The following is a 20,781-nucleotide window of genomic DNA, read 5'->3' as shown; positions in this document are numbered from 1 at the left end:
CTAAGGGAGGCCCTGAAAACATATCTCTAGGCTGCCAAACGTTCAGATCTTTTTGTGAGATACCCTTAGCTCAGGGCCAAGGGCTTCAGCCACTAAAGCCCCTGCATTCTGGCCCTGCCAGGTGTGTGTGGGGAAAGAAAGCTCTGTGCACTGCTGTCCTCCCCTCTGCTGGATTGGAGCCATTTTGCTGTGAGCGGGGGAGGAGAGGAAGCGCCATCCTGTGCTGCCTTCACCTGCAGGCTCCATCTATGCAGCTCCCATTTGCTGGTAACATCGCTAATGGGAGTTATGGGGGACAGTGCCTGCAGGTGCCTGCAGGGCAGCACAGCCCATGCTGAGCCACCTGCTTCACCCTCACCACCAAAAGGGAGATGCCTAAGGTAAGTGCCCTGCTCCCCAACCTGCTGCCTCAAAAGTTATTCCAAAGAGAGAGGAGGAGCTGTACCTCCCAGTACAGAATGGCAGCTGCTGAGCAGGGATTACAAAGATCCTAAATATTGGACTTAAAGTGGGTGTTAGGCCCTTTGTCCTTTTGGGGATATGATCCCAAGGGTTTTCTTTCCCCTCCAGGATAAGGTTGCAAACTCTGACTGAAGCTGTTCTGGGAGATTTTTTTCCTAACATGGCAGAATGTAATTTTCTTAAAATATCCAATTAAAATTTCTAGGATTGTTTTCAATAGTCACTGGGAGATCAATGACAATTCTGAGAGATTCCAAGCCAACCCTGGAAGATTGCCAACCCTACAGATTCTCCCCGCCTCTCCCCCCCCCCCCAAGACTGTTGGTGTAGGGGACATTATTTGTACACACCAAGCAGGATGATCAAGCAGAAATCTGTTTGCTGAGATACAAGATTCCCAAAAGAAAATATCAACTTTAAAGCTATTTATCTCATAAGTTCTATTCTTGTGGTTCTGGGTCAATAGTATTCATGTCACTGACAGAACAATTGGGTCCATGGCCATATGGTCCCAATTATTTTGTCCTTATAAACATAGTACTGCACTCGGTATAATAATAATACTGCAAAGTGTTTCTGTTACTGCTGTTAGACTTAGAGCTGAATCCAATTGTAATAGCTGGAGGTCTGGTCTATGAGGTTTGATCCATTACTATATTTATAAAAAAAGATTACTATCACACTCGTTAGGAGTAATTACATTTATATGTACACACACTAAGGCTATGTCTACATTGCGCTCTCTTGTGCAAGAACATATGCAAATGAGATGCTGCACCTCATTTGCATACTTAGGGTATGTCTACACTAGTTCGAACTAGGGAGACTAATGTAGGCATTCGAACTTGCAAATGAAGCCTGGGATTTAAATATCCCGGACTTAATTTGCATGTTCCTGGGCACAGCCATTTTTAAATGCCCCGTAGTCCGAACTGCCTCCCCGCGGCTACATGCGGCATGGACTAGGTAGTTTGAATTAAAGCTCCTAATTCGAACTACCGTTAAACTTCCTTGCAGGTAATTCGAATTAGTAGCCGCAGGCAGGTAGTTCAAACTACGGGGCATTTAAAAATGGCGGCACCCAGGAACATGCAAGTGAAGCTGAGTGATATTTAAATCCCAGGCTTCATTTGCAAGTTCGAATGCCTACATTAGCCACCCTAGTTTGAACTAGGGTGGCAGTGTAGACATACCCCTAATGAGCTGTCATTTTTGTGCAAGAGGGGGGTTTTGTGCAAGAAGGAGCAGTGTGGCAGTCTACAGCCCCTTGCGCAAAATGGCGGCTCATTAAGTATGCAAATGAGCCATGGTGAAATTTATTGCCACACCTCATTTGCATATGTTCTTGTGCAAGAGAGTGCAATGTAGATATAGGCTAAGGAAATGGGGGACGCTCAGGACTGAGGGGTGCAGGAGTCAGGACAGGGGGTTGGGAGGTTTTGAGGGGGCTCAGGGCAGGATGTGGGGATGGCCAGTAGCTGCTCCTGAGTATGACTCGGGATGGTGGTGGTCATGCAGTCCAGCTGTTGGCTGCTCCCTGGGGCTAGCCCAGTGTGGCAAGAGCTGCAAGCTTTTCCCCAGGGCTGGCCTGGGATGGTGGAAGACCACACTTCCTGGCCACCAACTTCTATCCGGGGCCAGCCCGAGGCAGCAAGAGGCCTTGCTGCCCTGCTACCAGTTTCTCCCTGGAGCTGGCTTGGAGTAGAGGGGGCAATGCTGCCCAGCTGGTGTCTGCTCCCCAGGGCCAGGCCAGGGTAGCAGAGCCCACGGTGGCCAGCCAGTGGCTGGTTCCCGAGGCTGGGATGCTTGCTGACCTCTTGTGGTAATTTGGGAATATAACTGTCCCTGCTATCATAGCTCTCCCTTTCTGTTTGATGAGAAACAATTGTATTCCATGCACATCCCATTTTCCTGGCGTAGCCAAATCTTTACCTATGATAAGAGGAAGCTGGTAGTCCTAGCTATTACTATTTAGGAGGAATTATTGAACAAACAAACTCACAGACGACAGATGGACACACAATAAGATAGATGCACAAACTCTCTCAAATATAGAGTAGACTGAGCATTTTAAAGAATCAATATCACGAGGTTTAATATGGGGGCCATATCAAGTAGCCTAAGAGAAGAATAAATAACACAATTACAAATATGAGGCAACCTTTAAGTGATGAAGATCGAACCCTTTCAAGTAACTGTGAGTCAGAACTGCTGAAGAACTGGCTGGATTCCCTAATTGAGCAGAACTTGCAGACATTTGCCTTGCTCATTGCCATATACGGTGTTGAATGATTTCCACTGAAAAAGGACTGGAGTCCATTTTGCAAAATAAACACAGCCCAATGCTATTTTCCCAGGGAAGCTATATTGTTTGTTAGCATAAAGCAGAAAACTCCTTTAACACCAAGAGTTGGGATTCCTCAGTTTCTATCCTATTGCCAGCACTGGAATGTGCCAGGGCCCACTAGTGCCAAGAGGATAATGAGGTAATGTGCCCGGGTGATAAAATTCTGGCTTGCTGGCTTCTTGCCCAGTATTTATGATGGCACACACCTATCTTCATCCGGAAAAGCCAGTGTGGGACATTCCAGAGGCTTTTCTAGTTTAAAATAAAGCATCAAAGAATGCATGTATCGGACATCTCACATAGGAACATGCCTTTAACTGTTTATAAAAACTGAAAGAAAACTCAACTTGCATAATACTGGTCCATTTCTAACCTAAAATCTGCATTAACTAATGCTTGTTGGGTATTGAATTACAACAGAAAGCCTATGTTAATGCATGTGAGAGCCACATGAATATCAAACAAATTCATTATGATTAGTGCTATTACAGTGAATACCAAATGAGTTCATAATGATGGAACAATGAAAGTGTTACCGAGAGATTTTATTTCTGCAACAAATCCTGCATATAAGGGTCCACTCCTGAAGTATTAATTCCAACATAAGATTGCATCTGAATATTAGCACCATCAAATAAATTATACCTTTCAATAGTCTCAACTATATGGCTCAACATTTTTTCCCACTGATACATCATTTTTCTTTAGTCTCAATCTGTCTTTAAAGTTTGATGACTATTGTATAGGGGTAACACTTTATTTTAAGTGTCCAATCATTAGGAATTCATTTAGTATTCATTGCAATAACACTAATACAATAGAATAGAACGAATAAGAAATTCATTTAGTATTCATATGGATGTGATATGTACTTCTAAAATAGGTCTACTCTATTTCAGCATTAGTTTAGCATTATTTAATGGACACTTAAAATAAAGTGCACTGGTAAAGATGACTTAATTTCTACACTTCAATATCTAGCTTTTTTATTAAAGAAAGGTATAGGAACTTATGGAAGTGTCATTGGAATATAAAACAAAAGTCTCAAACCTGTGCAACTGCATCACATGAAAATGGTTAAAAGGAAATCTGAAATCTTATTTTTTTCTGATATTTTGTGCTGTATTCACAGAACCAGTTTATCCACAGAGCTTGTGAGAACTTTGTAATAATTGCTTAAGAATACAAAGCCTGTCTGGTAACTGTTACATTCAGTAGCTATTGGTACTTATAATTGAAACTGAAATCACAGAAACAATAAAAAAGTGTATTAGCACAGATGAACTTCAGTATACATATTGCACAAGTAGAAGAAAGGCAAGTCAAATTTCGTACAGATTATTGTCTTTTTCTTTAGAAAGAGCAATAGACTTTGCTAGTTAGGGGCATTTATTCAATTTACTTATATTGTAGGGGGAAGTTGCATACAAATTCTATTCTAAACAAATAGCAATGGCAAAGGCTTATAGACATTCTACACTTCTTCTTTAATCCAGTTGCCTATTATCCATTAGTGCGGTTTACTTGCAAACTAAAGGCATATCACTGAAGCAGACAAAGTTATTTTGAACCCAGAGGGATTATAATCATTTTCCTATAATGTCTGGACTTCAGCAAACACACATTTATGAAGTACCAAGTATCCGTTCAGCTAACTCTTCATTAAAATATATTTAAATGTCCTTCAATTAAAAAAAAAGCATCTTAAAATGAAACTCAAACTGGCTGATTCCCAGGCTTACAGTTACGTTCCTATCAAGAATTAATGCAATATCATGCACACACCATTACTGAAAAATTCTACGCTGTTTTTTGCCAAGTGTTCCTATATAACAGTTTTATCACAAGTCTGACAGCCGCCATAAAAATTCCAGGCATTCTATATCAACAGCCCTCTTTGTACTAAGTTATTAAACATTAAATTTTTATTCGTCATTTGTATTCTGTTATGCAAAATAAGCTCCTTGATAAGATGTGTCTTCTTAATTGGGCCCTTGATGCTTCTTGGATCGGAGTTGTCAGATTAGCTGGAAGAAGAGGCTCTGCATTGAGCCAGCTCTCTATCAGGAGACCAATAGCTTTGTAACAACGATATTAAGTTAGAGGGGCCAAATGGAGGGCAGCACTAGGCTCAGGTGAGACTCTACATCTGTGCATGTCTTATGCTCAGGCACTTTTCTCATAGCATCAGCAGGGCTGATGGAAATAGATTTGTTTGTTGTTTACAGCATGCAGCTGTGGCGGCTGCTGCATGGGAGTTGTATAAGATTGAAGCAAATTTGTACTGAGACTAAAATATTGAGCTTTTCTCTAGTCAGCAGTCTCTGGAATCTTATTGTTGAAAACTTTATCCAGTTGTAACCCTCCCCAGGGTGATTTTCATTTGCAGCTGCCCTGTTCTGTCTCTCACCGCTTGTCCCATACTGCTTCTGTATTAGTCAGTGCAAAAGTAGACTCGTGGTATACAAGCTACTGGCTAGGCCATGAAGAAGGAACAAGAACTGAGTCAGTCTTTTTATTCATTGAAAATGTTGTGGTTTTATGGAAAAAGCACTCCCATTCCCACAAAAATGTCATTTATAGGGTTCAGCATCTTCTTTTTTAGCTACTACATGAAAGAAAGCACTCAGCATTTAGTAGTGCTTACCAACAAAGCTTAATTAGAAATCTCACAAGGACGACAGAAAAGAAAGCATAAAGAAAATGTAGGATTTATTATCTACATAAAGTAGGGCCGATTCTGACAAGGAGATTGTATTATTTTCCAGACTAGTGATAGAAATGTAATCATTTAATGCTACTGACAGTTGTCTGGTTAAATTCTCCCGTAACATGTGGGAAATTCTCTCTTCATATGATTAGCACCTAGAGACCTGAATAATATTGGGGAGCATTTGTGCCTAGCACTGTACAAACACACTGTAAGCAACAATTAATTCCTCAGAGTACTTGCAATCTCAACAGACATGACCAATCAAGGGTGAGAAACCAATGATCTCCTGTTTTCACATCAGGAACTAGAGATTAAACAACTTGCCCAAGGTCATACAGGAGAGTCTGTGGCAGACCCAGAGATTGACCATAGATTCTTGGATTCAGACCGGTGCCTGAATCACAAGACAGTAATTGAATTGACAGCTGACATCTTCAGTATTAGGTAAGTTACTAAACTACTGGATTTCAGGCTGTACTCCATCTTATTAGAGCATACTGGAGATCAATACAATGTACTTTACGATTTTTGGACAGGAAAAATGTAGAGACTTTATTCATTTAAATACTTATATGAATGATTTTCCAAATAATTGTTTAAATGACAATCTAGTGACCATGTTTTGATCTCCCCACACACATTTTCCTTGTAATGTACCTGCAGCAATTTAGCTTATGGTGTGAGCCCAAACTACTGTTACTAAGTCCAGCTTTGACCATACCGTCAGTATTAGCCACTGAAATGCTACAAGTTGCATCCTTTACATTAGTTGTGTGGATCAACTTTTCATAGTCGGGCTAAGAAACAACCTCTGAACCACAAATAAGTAATACAGGTTGCACCTCTATAAACCAGGACTGTCTGGTCCAGCAACATCCGTGGTCCTACCAGACCACAGGTGTTCCAGGATCAGAGAGTTCCGACACACTGCAGGGGTGGGGGAGGGCTGGGAACCCGGTAGGTTCTGTGGTAGGGCTGGAGCCTGGCATGATATAGCGGGGTGATATGGCCCAGCTGGGTTGCCAGGCAGGAGAGGCAGGGTGGGCGTCAGGAAGTCCAACATGAGGCTCAGCTGGGCTGCCAATGCTGGGATAAGGTAGCTTGGTACATGGCCCCTCTGGGCTTCCTGGGGGAGCTGGGAAGCCCAGTGGGGAAGCAGGGAGGCATAGGGTTGCCAGGTGTCCAGTTTTGAAACAGACTGTCCAGTATTTGACCTTTCTGTTCGGGAAACAAATAAAGAAAATATAAATGAGAAAATATAAATGTCCGGTATTTTCTAAATAAGATGGAATGTAGATTGTGATGTAATGTCAAGTGTGCCCGGTATTTTTTTTTAAACCATCTGGCAACCCTAGGGAGAGAGGGTGGGGCCAGAAGCATTGGGCCAGAAATGATCTCCCCTGGTCTGGCCAGACACCTCCCCTAAATCTTATTTGGGACCCGCCAGGTTCTGAGGGTACCAGACCAGGGCGGTCCAACCTGTAATAACTTCATTGTACACATTGCACAATCATCCTGAAAATAATAATATATGCTTAAATATGCAAAATCAGAAGGACACAAGACAAGCTTAGTTAAATCTTTCTGTAAGATTTTATATAGGGACCTTCCCCATTAAACATTTCTGTATTTATCTGCAAATATTTGCCAGTAGAATATGTAATTACAGGACCTCAGTGCAGGATATTCCACTCAATAACAAAAAGAATATCAGTCTACACATGACATGACTTAGCAGAGTACAAAATTCAAATAGCAAGAGAGTGAAAAAAAGCAACTCTAATGCCTAGTGAGGAAAGAGAGGGCATGAATAATGAGATAGTCTGAGCCAAAGCATGTGTGCTCCAGATACATGATCACGGGGGAAGTGAGATTTCTGACACACATATAAGGAAGAGTCAGGAGCCAGTACCTGATCCAGTGCTATTATAGGAGTATTCCATCTGAAACTGATGTGCAAATATAAATAAAGATTTTGGCCTATTCCAATGGAAGGAAATAAAAGTGCTCATGTTACAATAGAGAAGATGCTTGTCTACAGGGTGAAAGAGTCCACATTAGCTGCTATGTTCTCTCTTTCTCCACTAACTCTATGTGAGGCCACTTTTCCTGTGCACTGAACATGACAATGTGTACATTAGCTCACTGCACTTTGGAAGTGTACTCAACAAAGCCACCCTTAGGGCTTGTCTTTACTGTGGATTGATGCTGCAGCAATCAATCCACCGGCGGTTGATTTGCCGCATCTGCTTAGACACAATAAATCGATCTCTGAGCACTCTCCTGTCAACTACAATACTCTACCCGTATGAGAAGAGTAACTGGAGCCAATGAGAGAGCAGTTCCCACTGACCTTATTGCACAGAAGACAGTCTGGTAAGTATGTTGACTTCAACTATGCTATTTGCGGTAGTTGAAGTTGTGTAGGTTAGATCAACGGAGGGAGGGAAAATTAATGTAGAGAAGGCCTTAGCGTGTGGTAAGTGTCCAACAGGGAGTTACTACGTCACTACTGTGCTTTAAAATCATGCCCTAGCTTACTATGCACTCACATCCCCATATAGACAAACTCATAATAGTCATGCTAGTGATGAAAAGGAGGGTGATTTAGTTTCATTTTCCCAGCACATTTTTTTTCTTTTCCTCAACTGTCTCATGCATCTTAGTCCCAAGAGACAGGACCTGCTGGGGGAGGCAGTTCTGATATCAGTCTCAGCTTTTCCTTGCTGGTTTGTTCTACAGACCTCCCTATAAGCAAGTCCTAGGATATGTATGAAGAAAACTCTTTCCAGGTCAATATTGAAACAACAGAGCTCAGAGTGATGTCTTGCTTTATGAACATAATAGCTTGGCTCTGCGGAGCAAGTGCCCACCACTCAGGCAACTGATTGCACAGTATAACAGAGGGTAGAATTTGGTCTTAGGCTAGACATTGTGGAGACTGGTCCATATTCATGAGCAGATTTATAACTCTCAGTTAGTTCCATGGAAGTTAAAAATGAACAGCATGATTAGTCAGGCATCTCCTACAAAATACTGAGCACTCCCCTGGCCTTCTGAATTTACAGGTACAACTCAGAAAGAACTTGCAGGACTGGGCCTGCTTCTGCAAGCAAGTCTCTTTGTAGAATGGGCCAGAAGACTCCTTTTCAGGGAATGCTTCTCCAGAGAGACTCTATGCATGTGTGTTGGGGGGAATAGCGGCACAGTGAGGTGAAGTAACATGATAGAGTGGGACAGTAACAAAGCTGGGACATAAACTTCAGTCTTTTGATTCCCAGTTAGATGCCATATACTGGAGACGTAGACTCTATGGGTTGATTTATGGGTTAGAAAGCTGAGCCTCATTCTAATGACTCTACTAATCCATTCAGTCATTACTTAAGCCATGTTACTCCTCTTTTGCTGAGCATTAAGATTTTGAATGTTTTGAAAATTCTATTTCAGAGTTAACCCCTTCAGGAATTAATAAAATCTAGCAAATAAAAATGTCAAACAATTTCATAGTATTCCACAATTCTTACCATATACATACATAATGTATGTCTATACATTGTTTTCAAAAAGCATGTGATATAAGTGATTATGGGTCCAGCATCTGGCTGTGTTCTGACGTTTCCAGAGGTACTGTGTGGAATTGGAATGTTTAGCTAAAACATCAATGATAATATTCCTGGCATGCTCATGCAGTGGATATTCTTGTGCCTAGATATCTCATTATCTGCAGGTGCCATAATGAGAATATGACTGCTGTCAATCACTTTAAGACACTTGTTAAAGCAATAACATGAAAAGCTTTTCCTTCATTTTCACTTGCTGTGAATAGGATGGTTGGAATACTAAGAAATGTCTGAATGTGTTCTGGAATATTGCTCAAAAATCAAGTAATTCATTCCCTGCCTCAGTTTCTTTCTCTAGCTAGAAAGAACTTGTTTCATACTAGGGGGCTGTGTCTAGACTGTCCAGTTTGTCCGGAAAATCAGCAGCTTTTCCAGAAAAACTTGCCAGCTGTCTACACTGGCCGCTTGAATTTCTGCAAAAGCACTGACTTCCTACTGTAAGAAATCAGTGCTTTTTGCGGAAATACTATGCTGCTCCCATTCAGGCAAAAGTCTTTTTCCGAAAGACTTTTGCGCAAAAGGGCCAGTGTAGACAGCAGAGATTTCTTTTCCGCAAAAAAGCCCCGATCGCAAAAATGGCGATCAGGGCTTTTTTGAGGAAAAACGTGTCTAGATTGGCCATGGACGCTTTTCCACAAAAGTACTTTTGCAGAAAAGCGTCCTGCCAATCTAGACGCTCTTTTCCGAAAATGCTTTTAACGGAAACCTTTTCCATTAAAAGCATTTCCGGAAAATCATGCCAGTGTAAACGTAGCCCTAGTGAAGAGAATATTTCTGTGGTTGAGGAAAGTCATAAACATTCTTTGGCCAGTTCCTTATAGATTTGATCCTTCAAGGTTTTTGAGCCACTGCTAAAGATTTGGAGTGCACCTTGACTTCAGTAGGAGTTAAGGATACTTAACCTCTTCTGGAATTGCACTACAGGCTTGACAACACCTTTAGACTATGTCTAGATTACATCCCTCTTTTAAAAGAGGAATGTAAACTAGTCAGTTCAAAATTGCAAATGAAACTGCAATTTGAATTTCCAGCATTTCATTTGCATAATGGGGGCCATGTGTTCTTTTGAAAAAGGGTATTTCGAAAGTGAAAACGCCATCTAAATGCAGATCTTTCGGAAAAAAACCCGTTTTTTGAAAGATCCTCAAAAAATGAGGTTTATAAGATCTTTCGAAAAAGGTTTTTTTTTTCTCACAAGAACCAGGTGTAGACAGCAGTTTTGCTTTAGAAATACCCATTTTTGAAAGAACACCCGACTGTCATTATGCAAATAAAGCATGGGAAATTCAAATCCTGACTTCATTTGCAATTTCAATGTCTAATTTACATCCCTCTTTCGAAAGAGGTATGTAGTTTAGACATCCCATAGACTATATACATTGAGTCAACCAGAGATATGACATCAATAGCTTCCTTTTAATCACAATTAGTTCATGATGTTGAGGTCTGCGGATGCTAACACCCTATGTCTCTTCTGCAGACACCTCAGGCACAAACTGGAAAACTATTGTCTCATGTTTAAAAAGTGATGCATTTTGGGATTTACAGAAAAGCCTGAAATTACAATTTGTCGCTGGAAGCCAGATTTTTATTCTGAAGGGCAATATCTTCCTCTGTTTAGGTATAATTAAAATCCTATAGAAATACACACAAACAACATCTAACATTTCCTGAAGGTTTTACAGTTTTGTTGGGATTTTTTTTAGAAAGGAGTATTTTGTAAGTAAACACCTTATTCTTTTCCATTATCAAAGGGAAAATACAGGGCCAGAATCTCTTCTCATTTGGATTTTCCATCAGTGCAAAATTGTTGTACTATATGTGATTGGCATAAAGCTGCCAAAACAGGTTAAGCCAACAGGACAGCTTGCCAACATAGGTGAAACTTCCAGTAGAAATGATATGGTGGTGCCTACATCACTCTGCTATGGAGAAGGTCAGGGGAAAGATGGTATGAAAGGCTTACTTTACATTCCATCAATTCTCAATTGCCATTATCAACCCCTTTGGGACATTATTTTCTGGTATTATTTGGAAAAGGCTCTGAAGATTACACTGGGTACAACTAGCTAAGAGTTAGAGAATCACCATCTCTGGCTCCCAAAGCTGTTGTGGCAGTATTTGCCTAATGCACCTGAAAAGAGAATCGGGCCCACTGTTTTCCATGAAAATGGTGATTTCGCTGTTTAATTTCTGATGGGTCATATTTGACATCCCATCAGAAGTTTAGGTAGTAGAACCTTAAAGTTCATAATGAATTTAAATATGTCTGAATTGTTAGTGCTGGGTGTGCTGTTTTATATGCTTGGTGCCATTTTTATTAAAATTTCATTAGTGCATTGGAATTGCCACAGATCTTTTTTCATCTTGAATTCACATCATCCCCACTTGGAGTAGGTTTCATTTTTATCAAGATATAGTCAAACACAGTTGCAGGGAATTTGGTGAACTTTATCCCTTCCCCCATCTTGTCCTGACATGTAATGTCATCAGAGAAATAAACTTGCATTGATCAGGAATATGTTCTATAATGCAAGCAGAGTATATAGATTGTCACTGAATTTGTTTCTCTTTTATAATCTCATGGTGTAATGACATCACCTAGGGGAGGGTCACCAAAACCTTGCACAGAAATCATGCTGTCATTGAAGTTTATATGGTAATGGGATCTCCATAAGCAAGGGCTGAAATTGTTTTGATGACAGTAATGTTCTGTTCGAGTGAATGTTGAGCTGGCATCACAAAAGGCTGCAGAAAAACAAGCAAGACACTTGAAAAAATATAGCTCTTTTACAGGCAGAGAAGATATCCAATCTATCTTGTACCATAACTGAAAGATAATTTAAGGGATGAAACTATTGTATTGTAATAGTTGTACTACACTAGCAATAACACGTGTGAAATTCCAGAAATCAATAATTTATTTTAATCAATTGCATATTTAGCAAAATACTTATTTTGAACATATTTTAATCCAAAAATAGGTCCTTTGTGCAAGAAATGCATATGTGATTACCAGGAAAGCATGCACAAATGGGTGATCGTGCAGAAAAATGCCTCTTTTTTGACTAAACTACATGTTCTGCTGACACAACACTGGTAAATGTACATTACAAGTATACAATTGTGTGCAGACCTTTGGTTTTCCCTTTGCAAAATTTGTCCCTTGACTAGCAAATAAAAGAATTCCTAATTTGTAAGCCCACTTCTTTGTGTGTGCCAGTGTTACAAAGTTTGTGTGCAAAACTGGTGTAACTAAATGCACAAATGGTTGTAATAGATCAACTAAATGCAGATATAGTTATTCTGGCATGTACTTCTCGTAACTGCAAGTACAAAAGAGATATGAATTTTCAGATCAAAATATTGCAACTGTTACCTCGAGCAATTTGGATCAGCCAGAAAGTGAAGGCAGGGATAGATATATTATCCTGAAAATAGAGGACATTATATTCTATTTTACTCAAACTTTTCCTGGGGACTGGGAAACATTTCATTTCCAGTTACACTGATTTTTTTTTTCTCAACAGTGTTCTTATGGACAGGTTTTTTTTTTTTATCAAGAAAAACAGAATTCTAGGGTCTGAAAATATGAAAAGATTTTTGTGTTATAAAATGTGATGAAGTCTAGTTGGAACATGTTGCAGGACACAGTGTTCACAATGTGACACAGTTTAGCTTCTTTAATTAAAAAAGCCCACTGAACAATTTGTTTAAATCCTAGCTTAGCTTTTTAAGATGGAGAAATCACTCTGGGAAAATGCATATCCTCCTGAATGTTTGCCTTTACCTAACTGCATCCAAATTCTATTATAGAGGCAGATTAGTTTAGCCAAGTCCTTTATCCCTCCCCCACACCACACAAACATTCTTCTAGTTTCCTTGCCAGGACCTCCCAGCCGGCTACCACACTTTTTAAAATATGGTGGCATGTAACAGTTGGGCTCTGGTATCTCACCATTAAAATTTGTGACCACTTGAATGGGTTCCCCCTTTGAGTCACACCTCCAGAATGAAAGGTGCATGGCTGTGATTATCTCTGAGTTATTTGTGAATTCTTAGATACATAATATAGAGAAAAGCTACTCATCCATAAAGCCAAATCACCTACCTATATGGAATAACGAGAGTTGGTCAAAACTATTATTTGATAAAAATTTGGGTTTTCAATTTTTAACTGGAGAATTTTGTGGCAATTTCTGAGTTTTTATCCAAAACTTTTCAGTGAAAATGGATTGGGAAAGCAAAAAAAGCAAAAGTTTTGGGGTATTAGTTTTTCAATTAAAATTCATTTTTAATTAAAAATGTTGATGAAAAATTTTCCACTGTAAAAACCCCCCTCGAGGCGTACAGATAGTTCGGAATGGCTTGCTAGTTCGAACTATCTAGCCCGTGCCGCGTGTAGCCGCGCGGCACGGGGTTCGAACAAGCCGGCATTTAAAAATGGCGCCGGCCGGTTTATGCAAATGAAGCCCGGGAAATTCAAATCCCGGGCTTCATTTGCAAGTGCGGTATGCCTACATTACCCCGCTAGTTCGAACTAGCGGGGTAGTGTAGACATACCCTGGTTTATTAGGTGATGAGCTTTCGTGGGCCAGACCCACTTCCTCAGATCAAATAGTGGAATAAAATTGGCATGACCATATATATCCCATATATATACCAAAGGATACAAAAAAAAAATGAACACATATGTTCATACATGTTCATTTTGTTGATTGTATCCTTTGGTATATATGGTCATGCCAATTTTATTCCACTATTTGATCTGAGGAAGTGGGTCTGGCCCACGAAAGCTCATCACCTAATAAACCATCTTGTTAGTCTTTAAAGTGCTACATAGTCCTGTATTTTGTTTCACATATTTTGAGGATTGGGAAGCTGAGGCAGAGAGAAATTAAATTAATTTTCCAATGTCACAAGGTAAGTCAATGGCAGAATTAGAAAGCGACACCAGGATATCAGCACTCCCAATCCCTGTTCCAACCAGTAGACAAGACTATTTCAGGGTGCTTTATTACTCTGGAAAATTCAGAATTCTGACTAGCTTACAAATAGATTCCGATTTATATATGGAACATTTAATTGATTCTGCAGTATCTATGTGCATAGCATGAAGTAAGTTTATTATAATCATATGTTTTTAGAAAGGCTGAGAATGGCAGGTACAGTGTTTTGAAATAAATGACCACAAGAGCTAGAGAAGACTAAAATATTTTATCTATGTATATCACCTTTCACCAAAGGATCTAAAAGCATGAAGTCATAAAACCTCTATGAATTAAATGTTATATCCATATAAATGGACAAACCAAGACAAGTAAGTTAAGTAACCTTGCAGGAAGTCTGTGGCAGGGTCAGAAATATAACCCAGATATTCCAATACAGTACTTACTTTATCTGCTAGGCATGCTGCTTCTCGATCAGTATTGTAGAGGTATGTCTACATTGCACAGCTATTTTGGAGTACTGGAGGTATCCCAAAATAGGTACCCTGCATCTACACAAGCCTCCCATTATTTCAAAATGTATTTTGAAATAACAGGTGTGCTATTTCGCCATCCTGGTAAACTCATTGCACATGGCATAAGGAATGGCTCGATATAGTGCATTGTTTCAAATTTGGCACAGTGTATCTTTTTTTGAGTGTAGGGTGCTGTGTAGATGTACCCGAGGTTGCCATTTTATGGGTGGCTCAAGATTTCCAGCATAAAATTAACACCAACCATCAAGCTAGTTCTCATTCTTTCCTAGCTATTTTCCTTAAAGTCTCTGACTGTTGTGCGCATGTATTTCCAAGGACAGAATCTGACCCCAATTCTGAAATTAAAAGAAAAGATTGATTATTAAGACAATGTGATTTTTAAACAGCTTGGCTGATTGTTAAGCACATATGTGATTATGTCAATTTAGCTTTTCTTTTATATAAAGGCTTCAAGAAAAATGCTTCACAAGATAAGAAAAGTGCAAATGACATTCTAATAAAAGACTGCACGTGCATATATCCTGGGCTCACTTTTATTTTGTAGTACTGTGCCCTGGATTGAGGTCTACAGTTGCTGACCACTGCTCTTGATTATCTCACTGTAGCACATAATGTTTTGTACCAGACGAATGTATTCTAGCAAGCCCCTAAATTGTATTTGGACAAAGAATAATTGAACACTGGACAGAATAACAAATGCTATGGTCAAGTTTGCTTCATGGCTTTATCGTGTTGTATTAACATGATAGAAATATGAATACTTAAATCTTATCTCAGGTATAGTTTATAACTGCATTAATCATTTACTGTATTATATATATTTCATGTCACTAAGATTGTGAGGAAAAGATTCAATTTTCCCAGTGCAGTCAATTGAATGTGCTTTAGATAAGTTAAAGGCATTGCATTAAACTATTCCAACATAGCTTTCTCTTATAGATCCTTCAGAAGGATGGGGGAACATATATCAGGCAGTAATAGCCAGCATATTTTATACATTTTTTCCTTTTAAAACACACACCAATACATTTCCTATGGTCAATGACATTAGATAAATGAAGTCACAAAATTTTCTCCTTATAGGTAAATAGCGCCAAATTGGTGGACACTTTTATCACTGTTACATGACTATCTTTGTTTCCCCTTTGAGATTTTTAAACACTCTTTTACCAGTTAAGGTAGTAGTTGGAAAGACACCAAAATTACCTGGCGGGATCACAGGAATATGCCTAAAATATTTAAAAATGACATTTCACTTGATTGGTATTCTTTATAGGGGATGTAAAATTCAAGCCCTACATGCATGGAGGGGTTTGTTTGCGTGCATCTGTGAGATGTTAGCAAACAGGAAAGCACACCCATTTTACACCATACAAAAAGAAATATGTACCAGTATATGTTATGCACTTTTATTATATGAACATTGCACATTCATTGCCCATGAATTAAATGTATGCCCTAGTTTGCAAGAGTGGTGCTGATTAATTCTTAAAAATAAAAGCAAAAACAGCAAATGAAAAGGAACAATATTACAACAAGAGGAAAGAGACATTGGCTACACAATTTTCTGCAGTTTCTGGTGGAGCAGAAAGGCAGGATTACTAATCTAAGTGCTCAAAGAAGTAACCAGATCGGGTTCCTGGTGGCACAGTTTGTGTGTGAGAACTGCTCCATAAATTTAAAGTTAGTTAGACGTACGTGCATGTATTTTGAGCATTAAGTCTATTTTCAGTGTCTATTCCATTTCTTGCCAGTGTGATATAAGGCCAGAAGGGCTTGTATCCTGAGGTACAGTCTCCCCAATTTGTTCCAGACCAATGGTGGAATTCGGTCATATAAATTAATCCTAGTGCTGGAGGAACATCCAGTGGCATGAAGCTGCCTGAGAAGCCCCTGTGGGTCATTCTTCCTGCTACCATTGTTGGCCAGGAAAACAGGCCTGGTCAGCTGTTGATCCCTAGCTGCCCTGCCATATCATCTCAGGGCTGCAAGCAGCTGGAGTAACTCAGAGCAGCTCTCAGTTATAAAGGGACATTGACTCAGCTGCCTTTGCATCTCCTCTTAAACTACACCATGCACTCCTCAGTCGTAGCCAGGAATCTGGGCCTCTTCCATGGGTTCCAGAAAATGTGGGGCCTTCTTTCTAATCCTGCTCACATTGGAATAACTAGGAGTTTTATCACTGATTTCAGTGAGAACAAAAGCAGGGATAGTCCTTCGTTTAGCAGAATCTAAGCATGCATGGCATAGAGCAATTTCAACTTCCATTCAAACCAGAGAATTATTTTTCTTTCATACAATACACTTGTGGACTTTATAACCTTCAGACAGTATCCTGCTCGTTGGCAAAGTATGAGAATTCCTAGAGTAGCTAAAGCATACATATGCATAAAGTCATAGCTACAGTATGTGGCTTCTGTAGAGACTTTGAATGAAGATTATGATTAGGGAATGTGGTAAACTGGCCCAGCAATCCTTAGTTATCTGCAGAGACTGGTGTGTTTAGCTATCCAGTTCTATTACAAAACAGGCATTTTACACCTCATCATGGCTACCATTGTTTTTCATCATTCTCAGCAATCCTATTTTCTAAAGTTTTACTGCGAGGAAGCTCATTACAATGCACCAGAAATGCTTATGCAAATTACCTTTTTTCCCGTTATAAAACTTCCTGAAATGACTGCTCTTATATTTCTACTTTACTCTCTCCCTCATATGTGAAAAGTTCGTGTATTTGTCAAAGTATTTCACAGGGATCACTTATTCTCTAGCAGCTTCCCTCTAACCGAGATCATTTGAATCAATCTTAAAAGCAGATTCACTGATATAGAATGTTTATATGAATTGAATGTTTATAAGTGGTGAGCAAAGTGTTTGCCAGGACTCAATTAGTAGCTCTTATGTCATTGTTGAATTTGTTGTAGAGAGTTTTTTTTTTTTTGTAGAACTTCTTTGAATTATTGTTTCACAGGCTACCTAAATCAATGACATATGTGTCTTCATAACTACCTTTTAAAGATGATTATTGGTATTTTTTTTGTGGGACTTTAGGACTTTATGTTTACTTCGGTGAAGTGAAGTAAAGGTCATTACACAGTGTAACTTATTTCTTAAAGTTTCACACATACACACAAAAAATCAAAACAGCAGGCTGTAGAATAGAAAGGTGAGATTCAAAGACACAAATCACTTCACAGTCACAAAAATTGCCAAAAAATAGCAGCTTGCAGCTGTGCACAGCAGGGACAGAAAACATTAAACACATGTTAAATAACAAATAGGAGACTTAAATATAGCTAAAAGTGGACCTTATACTGAATAAATCATGTAAACTGCATCTTAATGGTCCTAAGGAATGTAATGGATCATGTGAAATCTTCTAAATTTATACTGCTTAAAAAAATCCATAGCATAGGCCCCTGTTTTTAAAAAGAGACTATTGAGTCCACAAGTAAATATTTTTTCTTTCATTTTCTAGCTACATGTACAGCTGGATTTCAGAAATTTCATTTTAGTTAAAGGCAAAACAAGGCATGCATTCAAATCCATTTGAATTTTGGATGTGAAACTATTTAACATTCTCTTTACAGTCCTTTGGTTTTTAATGAAAATATCCTTTTCCTTTTCTTCCATTACAAATGCAAAGAATGCAGCTTATCCCATTTTTGATATACTCCTTGTAAAGTGTTTGATTTGGTCTATCCAATATCCCACATTCATTTGTAGTGTCTGTGAAAGGGCAGCCATTGCTAAATGGGCAACAAGATTCTCATCCCATCTTTTCTACTGTCTGGGAAAGAGGAGGGGTGGGGGAAAAATCTCTTCTTTTTATGAGAACCATGAAAAATAAATCACCAGCTTGAGTATTCTGATCAATCCTGCTGGCAACTCTCCTTCCCTTGAAGTATTTGTAGCTGTATTTTCTGTCTTCTGAATATTTTCAAACCTTCTTGCTTGCCTTCCACACTGAGGATTACATTTGTGTTTTTCTATGTGTATCTTTTTTGAGATTAATGTTCTTTAATGACATCATTGTGTGCTATGACGGGAAGGTCCCCAAGTTTGCCTTTCTTCCCATCTCAGTAGCACTTCTTTACAAATCAGCTTTCAGACTTTGACATTTTTCCTTTAGGGCTATCTTTCTAAAAGGCAATATAGCTTACCTATAGGTTTACCAAGCCCACATTCTCTGGTAACTGATACAGTGTGGAAGAGAGTCATTGTATGCTAATGCAACGTCTCTCATAACAATGTAAATAAGAGGCTGAATATATTTCAAGGCGCCTTTGTTTTCAGCATTGTAGATGATGTTCTATTTTCAGTTTGAATATTCATAATATGCTCCTTGAGTTCAGCACTGAAATAAGTGGCTTTGAGGAAGAAAAATTAAAAGTGGAGGGGGAAAAGACAGAAATGAGCAGTGTTCTAATGAGGAACAGTTGAGTAGTATGATGTAGCATACTTTTGAGGTTTCTATCAGCCTGGAGCCGTTCTTTCTTGGCTTGCATACAGTGCATTTACATGGAGCTGTGTTTGGATGAGAGCTTTCCAAAGTCAGTAAATGCTCTAATGTACTGAAAAGTGATAAATATGATATACTCTCACAGACACATCACATCACATAGTTGTTTCCATTTCCTTTATTTCTAGTAGATGGATGAAATTCCAGAAGGCAGCGGTGCAGCTACAAAAAAAATTGTCGTTTATTTGGTGATCACCTAGCATTATATAATGCAAAAGTATTGTTTAAAGACAAGCATCCAGTAATACATCTTGACTCTGTTTATTATTATTGTTAATGCACAAACTAAGTGGAATACAAACTGTGTGAGTGTTGTCACTTCCTCAGTGACATGCATGATCCTGATAACCTGCAAATGTAGCAAAGAAAGGATCAATTTTTAGATCCAGGCAACAAACCATTTTGCAAGAAATATGATATTATAACTGCAGACAATAAGAGGTGGTAACCATACAGCTGTTTACCTAAGAAGGATTCTTCTGAGTGACATTTTCAGCTAACAACAGTGATAGCAGCAGACACTGTAATTGTGATTTTTGAGACTTGGCTTTTGTTGATTTCTTTTTGACACATTCCTCTGAAATCTTAGTCTACCAAAACTATAAAATACAATGATAATAATGAGGCTGAATAGGTTAATGAAATCACAAAAGAAAAGTGACCTTAATGGAAATGCAATTGCTGACTGAAATATTTATTACTTACATTTATTAGGTCCTTTATGGAAGATGTGTCTGTTTTCCTATTCTTTGATTTTGCTCTGAAGTTTCTAGGAGTTTTTGTGCTTTTTCATCTAATATTCCTCCTCTTACTCTCCCAGTGTGATTCATTTCTTTAAGATCTTGTTTTATTTTTAAGTCATCAATTACTCAAACTTTGTTGGCCTATCTATTCTCTGCCATCTGGACCCCATACCTTATTTTAAAGCATGTTCAAATAATGACAACCTTCTTTTCTCAATTAATTTATGGGCTGTGCGGACCATTTTTCATTTGTTATCATGCACTTCCATTTGATCTCTCATATCTTTCTTCTGCATCTGCAACCATAGTGTATAAATCTTCCTCTCTAGCATTGTCATGGTGTCCAAGATATATAGGTATAACTCCCTATTAGTTCCACAAAACTGACCTTAATTTCTAAAAATGGTATCAGATGTGAATAAAGTTTGGTAAGATGATTTGTTTTGATTTACTTTGTACCACTTATCTTTGAGTTTTCTTCCTACTTTTCTTTTATCTAATTTAGACAGTATAGTCTTGCAAGCCCAGTTGCATGTTTATCCATTACCTTCCTGCCAGTGCAGTTCTGTGGAGCGATAGGACTGAAAGATTTTGGCTGGTAGGAATAATAAAATGGCATTTTTCAGGAATCTGTATGCTAATAAGCTTGAAATTTCTTTTTACGTTTAAAAATGATAATACAAAGATTTTTGTAGCTATTATTGAAGTGATATAAGTCCTATAAAATGAAGAAAAAAATAGACAAATTCAAACAGACTTTCCTTTAATTTTGCTGTGCCAAAAATGATAAAATTTAAAAATCTAATTCTCCCACTGAGCATTTACCAGAAGCTAGTTTGAATTACTGAAGGGCTGTGGCTTGCACAACAAAATCTGAGTTGTGTGTGTT

The sequence above is a fragment of the Pelodiscus sinensis genome, chromosome 12 (genome assembly GCF_052426305.1).
Source record: "Pelodiscus sinensis isolate ZL-2025 chromosome 12, ASM5242630v1, whole genome shotgun sequence".
NCBI classification, from domain to species: Eukaryota; Metazoa; Chordata; order Testudines; family Trionychidae; genus Pelodiscus; species Pelodiscus sinensis.
The sequence above is the reverse complement of the archived record's forward strand: the minus strand, read 5'-3'. Positions refer to the sequence as shown.